The sequence below is a fragment of the Medicago truncatula genome, chromosome 2 (genome assembly GCF_003473485.1).
Source record: "Medicago truncatula cultivar Jemalong A17 chromosome 2, MtrunA17r5.0-ANR, whole genome shotgun sequence".
Classification (NCBI taxonomy): Eukaryota; Viridiplantae; Streptophyta; class Magnoliopsida; order Fabales; family Fabaceae; genus Medicago; species Medicago truncatula.
In genome coordinates, this window is record NC_053043.1 from 22,884,898 (window position 1) to 22,897,341 (window position 12,444).

Sequence of the window (12,444 nt, forward strand, 5' to 3'; positions counted from 1 at the left end):
CAAGTCGATCTTACTAAAAACCTTTGCACCCACCAACTGATCCATCAAGTCATCAATCTTCGGAAGTGCATACCTGTTCTTTATCGTAACTTTGTTCAACTGACGATAATCAATGCACAACCTCATGCTACCATCCTTCTTCTTTACCAACAACACAGGCGCTCCCCACAGTGAAACACTGGGTCTAACAAACTTCTTATCAAGCAAGTCTTCCAACTGTTTCTTCAATTCATCTAACTCAGATGCTGACATACGATAAGGTGCCATCGACACCGGCTTCGTTCCTGGAACAAGGTCGATGGAGAACTCAACCTCCCTCTCTGGTGGCACATCTGGAATCTCATCCGGAAAAACTTCAGGAAATTCATTCACCACTGGTAACCTGCCAATCACAGCTTGATTTTCTAACGACAAATATCCCATTAAAGAATACATCAAAATTCCATCACATTCTAGTTGTTTCATCTGTTTCGTAGACAAGAACTCCACTTCACCCTCTTCTTCAGCAGAAGAAAAATGCACCGTCATACTAAAGCAATTGATATGAACTCGGTTATACTCTAACCAGTTCATTCCAAAAATGACATCCATACCCGTCAACGGTAGACACACTAAGTCGACCACAAAATCTCTACCAAACATAGACAACAGACACCTTAAACAGACAAGAGAAGTAGTTACTGAACCCTTGGCTGGAGTTTCAACAACCATTTCTCCTTTCATATCAGATACAATCAAACCCAACTTATACGCACTTTCTAAAGCAATGAAACAATGAGTAGCACCAGTGTCTATAATAACAATTAAAGGAGTACTATTAAAGAAACAAGTACCTCTGATAAGACAGTCCTCATTAGTAGTCTGCGTACCAGTCAAAGCAAACACTTTCCCACCAGTTCTAACCTTCTTCGGCTGTGTGCATTGAGTACTGATATGGCCCTCTTCGTTGCAGTTATAACATACAACATCAGCACGCTTGCAATCCGCTAATGTGTGACCCTTCTGACCACACCTGAAGCACTTCTTCTCATCCTTGGTACAAACATTACTCTTGTGGCCTTTCTCGCCACACTTATAACAAACTATCTTAGCAGGAGCATCTCTCCTATTCGGCCTCCTCTCATCATTCAGTCTTTGCTTTCCCTTGTCAGCAGGGGCACTGTATGGTTTAGGACGACTCTGTTGTCCCTTACCTCTTCGCTCACTCATCACCTTATAATAAGCCTTTGTGTCCTCCTCATAGATTCTGCAACGACTTACCAAATTAGAGAAGATTCTAATCTGTTGGTACCCTATGGCTCTCTTGATGTCAGCTCTCAAGCCATTCTCAAACTTTATACATTTGGAGAATTCAGCTGTCTCCGCAGTATAGTGAGGGTAGAACTTTTCAAGTTCCACAAACTTTGCAGCATACTCAACAACAGACATGTCACCCTACTTCAGCTCCAGAAATTGAATCTCCTTCCTACCTCGGACATCTTCTGGAAAGTACCTGTTCAGAAATTCTCTCCTGAACACCACCCAGGTCACTGTAGCTCCATCCTGTTCCAACACAGGTAGCAAACTTACCCACCAATCATCTGTCTCCTCAGCCAACATGTGCATCCCGAACCGCACCTTTTGCACTTCAAAGCACTGCATGACCCTGAAAATCCTCTCCACTTCCTTAAGCCACTTCTGAGCACCATCGGGATCATACCTTCCCTTGAATGTTGGGGGATGATTCCTCAAAAAGGTCTCCAGCATCCTCGCTTCTCCATTACCAGCTCCAGATTGCGGTTGCTGTTGAATAGCTTGAGCTACAACCTCAAGTGCAGCAGCAATAGCAGCGTCGTTTCTACCAGCCATCTTAAGATTCTACATAAGAAACAACAATTCAGAACAACAACAACAAACAACATTAGAGTTGACACTCTATCCTAGGTGGCTCAACACGACTCTACTACTCAGCCGGACGGACCAACCTGCTCTGATACCAATTGTAACACCCCGTTTCCCAAAATCAATTAAATAATAATAATAATTCAATATCAGAGTAAAACCCAAACGGGCATGTCACATCACATTTATAATAATCATCTTAAATATAATATAAAATCTATTTAATTAAACATCCTTCGAATTTATCATTAAATCTGCAGCGGAATATTCTCATTAAACAACAATTCATAACTGTTTTAAACTCCATAATAAATTCTTGGCATGAAAGCCTTAACATCATAAAATCCAACATCAATAGGGCTACAACAGCAATATTCAAAATTTGATACATAGGAAAGAAATTAAACAATAAAATCCCATCCCACGTATCAGAGCCCTAGACACTTTGAGCCACCACCAACTACTCAGGATCACCTGCAAGTTACCCATAAGAAGGGCAACATTTTCAAGCAGAAGGGGTGAGATTCACAACAATAATATAGATAAAGAATGCATCAATTGAATCTAACACCCTATCATAATAATTCATCAACAATATATAAATATCATCATTTTCAATGTCATCAACAAATGGTAATTAAAAACCAATTCAACGACTCATGCAACTCATCACCACTCCACTAAGACTCCTCTAACAACACCCATGCATGTGGTACCAAAATCAGGACCGTAGCCCTCACCGCTGTAGAATGGTTAAAGCATTCATTTTCAGGACATAAGTCCTCACCACTAAACACCACTTTGAGCAACTAGTACTCCACCACTTTGAACGACAAGGCGTTCCAGAGCCGAAGCTCTCCCACTGTTATGTTTATGCAACCGACCCACTTGTGTATATCTACATACCACCCAACTTATGCATATATATGTATATGACTCACCACTCCAACTTACAACATTCATGTATGACTTAATTAAATAAAACATACATTCCAGCCAGCATCGATTCATTATAACCAATTTAGAACATTCAGAAAAATACACCAATATAATAGCCATGCTTAATCATCAAGATAAATCAACCATCAACAACATAAATCAATCCAACAAATATTGGGTGTTATACCCTGATTTTGGACCTAAAAATACTCGTTCAAATTTCTTTTTCAACACTGATATTTATCAATTCTCTGTTATTTTACTCTGAATCTTTACTCTCTTTTTAAAAACGTATTTTACTGCCTCTGTCTGTCTTTTCTTGCATTATAAGTCATTTGAAAATTCTCTGAATCATTGCATTGCTTTTCTTGCATTCTATTTCAAAAAATCATACAAAAGGGTATTTTGGTCATTTCCTGCAGTGGAACCCATTTTAGTCCCTGTGTTTGCCTCTGAGTCTTTTCAATTTGTCTGTACAAATCATTGTTGAGTCTTTGTTTAAAAATCATTTCAAAAATTGCATCTGAGTCAATTTGAGTCAGTTTAGTCCCTAGGGGCATTTTGGTCTTTTCCTGTCAAAATTTCGGCAGAGAGGTATTTTAAAATACCTCATTTTTGTAGCTGGTTCATTTTAGTCCTTTTGTTGATTTTATTTTTGGTTTCACTTTACGTTTTTTTAAATTACCAATTTTAGTCCAATTTTATTTTTTAATTGCATTTTAGTCCAAAAATTCTTAAAATTACTCTTTTAGTCCTTTTTTTATATTGCAGTTTAGTCCTTCAAGTTTCTTATTTTTGCAGAAAGGTCCCAAACAGATGTCACCACCTCATTGGTCCAAGATCACACATGGCAGCCTATAAAAGGTGCACAGTGCCACACAGATCCATTCATTCCACGCCACCTCAACAAACACTTTCCAACTTTCTCTTTCTACCCTCAAAGATCAAAACTCAACAATTTCCAGAAATCACGAAGAACACCAAGAACAATCAAACCCTAACCGTTTCCAAATTCCACCAGAATCATCACAAACCATCACAAATCAACACAAATCAACACAAACATCACAAATCAGTGCAAAATCAACAAGGAATCAACAAGATCTCTCGCGATTCTCAGAGATCCAATACGGAATCATCATCACCGAATCAGCCTCTTCGCAATACAAGTGCGAATCCATCACCGTTAGGTGACGGACTCAAGCACGATCACGAAGAAGACGTGAAAAGAAAGAGAAGATAAGGAGGGTGAAGAAACCGAATCGGAACCGTGAAACACGCAGAGCGCGCGCGACTCCAGACCGTAAAACAGAGGCATCAACAGCGAAGAGGTAATCCTTCGCTTTCTTCACTTTTCCTTTCCTTTTCGTTTCCAAAGATTTCGCAAGGTTCAAACTTAGATCTACTCCGATTGGAACTTTATTTTAAAAATCTAAGCTCGGATTCGAGAAGTAGACAAAAAAGGATATATGAAAACATAAAAAAATTTTGAAAACGGAGAAGTTCGTTCAACTCCGGCGGCGGGCCACCACGCTGGAGGAACAAACCTCACCGGAGAAGATGAAGATCTTCCACCTTTTTCCAGAATCCGGCGAGAGGAAAGAAGAGAGAAGTGAGAGCTTCTCTCACTAGGAGAGACTTAGAGAGAGAAAGAAGAAAAAGAAATGAATTGGACCGGTGTCCATATGTTTATATAGACACCTGAACCGGTCCGGTTCATTTTTCTTTCATCCTGGACCGTTAGATCTAGGGTTTTGTTGATTGAATGGCTGTGATGTTTTGTTTCCATGTGCTTGATCTGTGTTACCATGCGCTGCGTATTTTTGAACCGTCAGATCTAGATCTAGATCAATCCAACGCCTCTGAGGCCTTTGGATGATCCAGGTCCAGTCTGCGTTGGGCTTTGGGTTTGGGCTTAAGGTTCCTATTCGTTTTTTGCTATTTTTCTGCTATCTGCACCCTATTTCTTGCTGATTGAACCTCTGTGTGCTTAATTTTTTCTCTAAAAATTCCCAAAAAATCGTTATATGTTTCTTAACACATTTTAATACTTTTGTGATATTTTTCAGTGGTTTAAAAAATGATAAAAATGTGTGTGTTATTTTTCTTGATTAATTTTGTGTTCGATCTAAATTTGTGTATTTTTTGTGGTATATTTTCTCACAAAATGTTGGCATGTGATGTGGATGATTGGTGTGTAATTTCATGGTGAATGTGTTGTTGATCATGTGTATATCTTGCTGATTGTGGATGTAGATTTTCATGTCTTTCTTGTTTTACAAGCAATGTGTGTTTTAATCAAGAAATAAAGTGCAAAATATCTTTGAAAATGTGTCATGATTCTTGGCTTGAATGTGTCCTATTTGTTCCCACATTATAGCTCAAAATCAAATCCCTTTAACATTGCTATAATGAGGGGATTATAGGTCATGTGCATTGTCTAAGTGTCATAACCAATTTTAGGTATATTTTGCCACTTTATTTCATTTCATTACTTTTTCCTCTCTTGCTATTCTATTCAATTTTGCTTACCTTTCTACTATTTTTATGCCTTATGACACTAACCATTTCATCTCACATTTCATTCATCCCATAGTTTTAGCATCTTTTTTTTATTCATTTCTATATCAATTGGGTTTGTAATAATTTTAGATAGGTTAGTTCCTTTTTTAATTCCTTGCAAGACCATAGCATGTATTTAGGATTCAATGTAAAGGACTATGGACACTATAAGTGATGTACACCGACACAAGCACCGACACGCACACACGTTGCATGATTACCGTTTAGATGTATGCTTAGGAAATGCGATTTTTAGACAAATGCCAATTTTCAAGAAAATAATAAACTAATTCCATCACTCAAATTTTTCCAAACAAACCTTGGAGTCAAAACTCCATTGACTTTTTTTCCTTTATTTTCTTAAACAAATCCAAATGAATCCTAATTCCTACTTAGACTTTTTTTTAATAAACAATTGAACCAACATTCACCATTTCCTTCTCTTATGCCTTTAAGGCCTCTTCCTCTTCTTCAAAACCATTTTCCAACAAAAACTAAAATCAACCAAACACACAAAAAAAAACATTTTTTTGAGAGAGAACTACATGGAGTTTGATCCCTTAAATGGGTATGTAGGCATGAGGTCAAAACCTCTCCAAGTCCACTAAAATAAAACCTCAAACACTTTCTCCCCTCCATTCTTCACTCAAATAAAACTTCTTTTTTAAGTAGGCAATAAAAATAAAGCGTAGAAATAAACTTAGGAGAACGGTTCTTATGGAATACCATAATCGTTCCGGGTGCCTAACACCTTCCCGCAGCGAAAGCGACCCCCGAACTTCGAATCTAAGGGTTTTTCTCAATTTTGCCCTTCCCAAGAAAAAATAGAGAATATCAAAGATTGAAAGGTTCAAGCCTAATTTATGACTTGACACCCGAAAATCGCGATAACAGAAATGGTGACTTCACTGGGGACTTTTTTTTAGCGGGTCACGCCTAGTTTTCCTTAGTTTATATTCACGCTTTGTTTTATTGCTTACATATGTGAATACTTGTTTATTTTTCATTTGACGTGTGGGGTGAAAATATCAAAAGTCCTATACCCGGGCTGAGTGAACTTATGATTAGGTAGAGATATAATCGACAATTTGATCCGAGGGTTGCCTCGTGTATTGGGTTATGCGATCAATCTCACATAGCTGAGGCATTTTGGAAGTAATATTGTCGGCGTGTGTTGTCATGCTTAGGCACTTTGCTTTCAATTGTTCGACGATGCTATGGACCGTAGTTACCAAACCCATCCCTGGCCTTTTTAGGACGTAGTGCGGTGGCTAAACCGAGTGTTGTCTCGAGTTTTAGTCGTCACGCGATACTACACTCAAACTAGACCTTCTTTCGAATAAACATGGAACGGACGTTGTCCCGTGCTACCATGATATACGTAAGAGAGGTTGCAGTTTGGGAACTTGATTAGAACCTTGGTTACTATTATCCTAAGCCTTAGTTTACCGGGCACCGTGTCCGCCCGTGGCTCCTCGACTTTAATCTCAACCCTCCATGTTTTCTCTGTAATTGAAAAAACAATCATGCATACATGCATTCATGCATAAATTTTTCTCATGCATTCATCGAAGGATTGGACAAATTAAAAACTTTGTAAACATTACAGGTATGAAGAAGACTAAATCCTACAAGTTCAAGGAGGTTGATTTGGTTAGTTTGAGAGAGTTGGCACTCAAGGTGAAGAATCAAACAGGTTTCCGACTCCGGTATGGTGGTTTGCTTACTATTCTCCGGACTAATGTCGAAGAGAAGCTCGTGCACACTCTAGTGCAATTCTACGACCCGAGTTTCCGCTGCTTCACTTTCCCGGATTTCCAGTTAGTCCCTACTCTTGAGGCTTATTCCCACTTATTGGATTCACCTACAGCCGAGAAGACGCCTTTCACCGGTCCCGGGGCTTCTCTTACTCCTCTGGTTATTGCTAAGGATCTCTATCTCAAGACTTCCGATGTCTCCAAGCATCTTACTACTAAGTCTCACATCCGAGGTTCACTTCCAAGTATCTACTTGAGCAAGCTAGTCTCGAAACTACTTGTCAGGACGCACTCGAGGCTATTCTTGCATTGCTTGTCTATGGCTCATTCTCTTCCCGAATCTCGACAACTTTTGGACATGAATGCTATTGAGATCTTCCATTCTAGGAATCCGGTTCCTACCTTGCTAGCGGACATGTACCATGCTATCCATGACCGGACTCTCAAAGGTCGTGGTATATCCTTTGCTGCGTGTGTCTCCTATATAGGTGGTTTATTTCTCACCTTCCGAGCTCCTTCCATGACAACTCGGAGGATTGGTCCTACTCACAGCGAATGATGGCTCTCTCTCCTAACGAGGTGGTCTGGATCACTCCCGCCGCTCAGGTTAAGGAGATTATTACTGGTTGTGGAGACTTCTCAATGTACCTCTTCTTGGTACCCGTGGGGGAATCAACTACAATCCGGAGCTTGCTATGAGCAGTTTGGGTTCCCCATGAAGACAAAGCCCATCAATCTTGCTACATCTCCGGAGTTCTTCTATTATTCGAACGCCCCCACCGAACAAAGGAGGCTTTCACAAGGGCTTGGTCTAAGGTCCGTAGGAAGAGTGTGAAGCATTTGGGTGTGAGATCTGGTATTGCTCATGAGGCCTATACTCAGTGGGTAATAAACCGAGCCGAAGAGATTGGTATGCCATACCCTGCTATGAGACATGTGGCTGGATCTGCTCCATCTATACCTTTACCTCTACCTCCCACAACTCAGGAGATGTATCAGGAGCATCTGGCCATGGAAAGTCGTGAGAAACAAATGTGGAAAGCCCGATACAATGAGCTGAGAATCTAATTATGACTTTGGATGGTAAGGATGAGCAGAAGACTCATGAGAACCTGATGTTGAAGACGGAATTGGTTAAGGTCCGAAGGGAACTTGAAGAAAAGGATGAGCTACTTATGCGGGACTCCAAGAGAGCCAGAAGACGACGCAACTTCTATGCTAGATATTGCGATTCGGATTCGGAGTCTGAGTCTGAGATCATCCCACCACTTCCTATGCTTGAGAGTTTTATTTGTTTATATTTCAAAAGTCTTCCCTTGGCTTAGTATTTCAAAGGGATTCATCTTGTAAACGCTTCGTTTTGCTTTGCTTGTTTAGATATGTTTACAAAACTCCTAATTTGTCTAAAAATCCTTCGATGTCCAAAAAACAACTTTTGCATTTGCATTTGTACATATCATGCATCATGTGCATCATTCATCAAGCCACAAAAGGTTTACAAGTGCTCACTGCCTCCTGGTTCTTCTGCCACAGAGATTGAAGGTGGCTCGTGCTCGAAAAGTTACGAATCAGACAGAATACACCGGACTAGACTCTACAGAAAGAAGAATTCGGCAGCCATGGAAGAAGAGAATGCTCAGCTCCGTACCGAGTTAGCCACTCTAGGGAAGAATTGGCTAAGGCTAATGATGTCATGACTGCTCTGCTAGCCGCTCAAGAACAATCAGCCACGGCTATCCCTATGGCCACAGCTATACCGGTGACTACAAGCTGCTCCCAACGCATCTGCAGACGCTCGCTTTGCTATGCCAGCTGGGTTTCCGTTATGGGCTTCCACCGTTCTTCACTCCCAGTACTGCAGCGGGCACTTCGGGCACTGCTAAAAATGTTCTGATCCCTGCAACAAATGTGTCTCCATCAATGCTACTTTGCCACAAACAACGGCAGCTGTCACTGAGCCTCTTGTGCATGCCATGCCCCAAGGTATTAACATCAACACACAGCACGGAGCATCCCCTAACCAAAACCATGGAAGAGATGATGGAGGAACTTGCTAAAGAACTCCGTCATGAGATCAAAGCCAATCGAGGAATGCGGACTCTTTCAAAACTCAAGATCTCTGCTTGGTGTCAAAGGTGGATGTCCCTAAGAAGTTCAAAATCCCAGATTTCGACCGATACAACGGGCTGACTTGTCCCCAGAACCAAATCATCAAGTACGTCCGAAAGATGGGTAATTATAAAGACAATGATTCCCTTATGATCCACTGCTTCCAGGATAGTTTGATGGAAGATGCTGCAGAGTGGTATACTAGTTTGAGCAAAAATGACATCCATACCTTTGATGAATTAGCCGCTGCTTTCAAGAGCCACTATGGGTTTAACACCCGATTGAAGCCAAACAGGGAATTCCTCAGATCTCTCTCCCAGAAGAAAGAGGAAAGCTTCCGTGAATACGCACAGAGATGGAGGGGGCAGCTGCCCGCATTACTCCCGCTCTTGATGAAGAAGAAATGACCCAGACATTCTTAAAGACCTTGAAGAAGGATTATGTTGAGAGAATGATCATTGCTGCCCCGAATAACTTTTCGGAGATGGTCACCATGGGAACCCGTCTGGAAGAAGCCGTCAGGGATGGAATCATTGTGTTCGAGAAAGCTGAATCCTCTGTGAATGCATCAAAGGGTATGGCAATGGACACCACAAGAAGAAAGAAACGGAAGTAGGGATGGTGTCAGCTGGAGCGGTCAATCCATGGCTATTGTTGCTCCTATCAATGCAGCCCAAATGCCTCTGTCATACCCATATGTGCCATATTCTCAGCATCCTTTCTTTCCGCCATTTTATCATCAGTACCCTCTGCCACCGGGTCAACCTCAAGTACCCGTTAATGCAATCGCTCAACAGATGAAACAACAGTTGCCAGTTCAACAACAACAAAATCAGCAAGCTAGACCTACTTTCCCTCCGATACCGATGTTATATGCTGAGTTGCTTCCAACTTTACTCCATAGAGGGCATTGTACAACCAGACAGGGCAAGCCCCCACCTGATCCGTTGCCTCCCAGGTTCAGGTCCGATCTCAAATGTGATTTTCATCAAGGTGCCCTGGGTCATGATGTCGAGGGGTGCTATGCTTTGAAGTATATCGTGAAAAGCTCATTGATCAAGGAAAGCTGACTTTTGAGAATAATGTCCCACATGTTCTCGACAATCCTCTTCCGAATCATGCCGCTGTAAATATGATCGAAGTATGTGAGGAAGCTCCTAGACTTGATGTCCGTAACGTCGCAACTCCTCTGGTGCCTCTACACATCAAGCTGTGCAAAGCTTCTCTGTTCAGCCATGATCATGCGAAGTGCCTAGGATGCCTTCGTAATCCTTTGGGTTGCTATACTGTTCAAGACGACATCCTAAGCTTGATGAATGATAATTTTTTGACTGTTAGTGATGTCTGCGTGATTGTGCCAGTTTTTCACGATCCGCCTGTCAAGAGTATGCCTTTGAAGGAGAAAGCTAAGCCTCTGGTGATAAGGTTGCCCGGACCGGTACCGTATACTTCAGATAGGGCTATCCCGTACAAATATAATGCTACCATAATCGAAAACGGAGTAGAAGTGCCTCTGGTGTCCTTGGCTGCGATGAACAATACCGCCGAAGGAAATACAGCAGCTCTTAGAAGCGGAAGAGTCCGTCCACCGTTGTTTCAAAAGAAGGCAGCTACGCCTACTGTGCCACCCATTGACAAACCAACCCCGACTGATGTTTCTCCCGTTAACAAAGACGCGGGCCAACCAGGCCGGTCTATAGAGGATTCTAATCTGGACGAGATTTTGAGGTTGATCAAAAGAAGTGATTATAAGATTGTGGATCAGCTGCTGCAAACTCCGTCGAAGATATCCATTTTGTCTCTACTCCTGAGTTCCGCTGCCCACAGAGATACCCTTTTGAAAGTATTGGAGCAGGCTTTTGTGGATCATGAAGTAACTGTGGATCACTTTGGTAGCATAGTGGGAAACATTACCGCCTGCAGCAATCTGTGGTTCAGTGAAGATGAGTTGCCCGAAGCAGGAAAGCATCATAATCTGGCCTTGCATATCTCCGTGAATTGCAAGTCCGACATGATCTCAAATGTGTTAGTAGACACTGGCTCATCTTTGAACGTGATGCCCAAGTCAACGCTGGATCAGCTGAGTTACCGGGGAACTCCCTTGAGGAGGAGCACTTTTCTGGTCAAAGCCTTTGATGGAACCCGCAAGAGTGTTCTCGGGGAGGTAGACTTGCCATAACTATCGGCCCCGAAACCTTTCTAATCACCTTTCAGGTCATGGATATTAATGCCTCTTACAGCTGTCTCTTGGGGAGACCATGGATACATGACGCGGGGGCGGTGACCTCTACTTTGCACCAAAAGTTGAAATTTGCAAAAAGTGGAAAGCTTGTTACCATTCATGGAGAGGAAGCATACATGGTTAGCCAGCTATCATCTTTCTCTTGCATAGAGGCAGGGTCTGCAGAGGGACCGCTTTTCAAGGATTAACTGTCGAAGGTACGGAGCCCAAGAGGGATGGAACTGCGATGGCTTCTTTGAAGGATGCACAGAGAACCGTCAAGAGGGTCAAGCTGCCGGCTGGGGCAGGTTAATACAGCTTCGTGAGAACAAGTATAAGGAAGGTCTTGGCTTTTCCCCAACTTCAGGACTTTCCACCGGGGCATTCTATAGTGCTGGGTTTGTCAACGCAATCACAGAGGAAGCAACTGGATTTGGCCCGAGGCCTGTATTTGTTATACCAGGAGGCATTGCGAGAGATTGGGATGCCATTGACATTCCCTCAATCATGCATGTTTCTGAGTAATATACCTTGTTGCTTAAGTATCTTGTTTTTTCAAAATAACAATCATCTCGCTCTGCCCAAAGCGAGAGTGATATTTTCTGTAAGGGCATGTTTGTTTCGGCATTGCCGTTGATTAATAAAAAATTGTCGTTTCTTTCACGACTGCTTTTTTTAGTACCTTTTTTCCTTGGAAATAATGGTAATGCCAGAAAAAACCAAAATATCTGTATTTTCTTATTAATTTCGAAAAATCTGCATAAAAAACCTCTTTCTAAAATCATCCAACTATTTTACGCAGATTGAACTATAATAAACCCGTTGGGCACAGTAACCCTGCATTCCCTCCGAATTTTGAGTTCCCAGTGTATGAGGTCGAAGATGAGGAAGGTGATGACATACCATATGAGATCACCGATTACTTGAGCAAGAAAAGAAAGCCATTCAGCCTCACCAGGAAGAGATTGAGCTTAT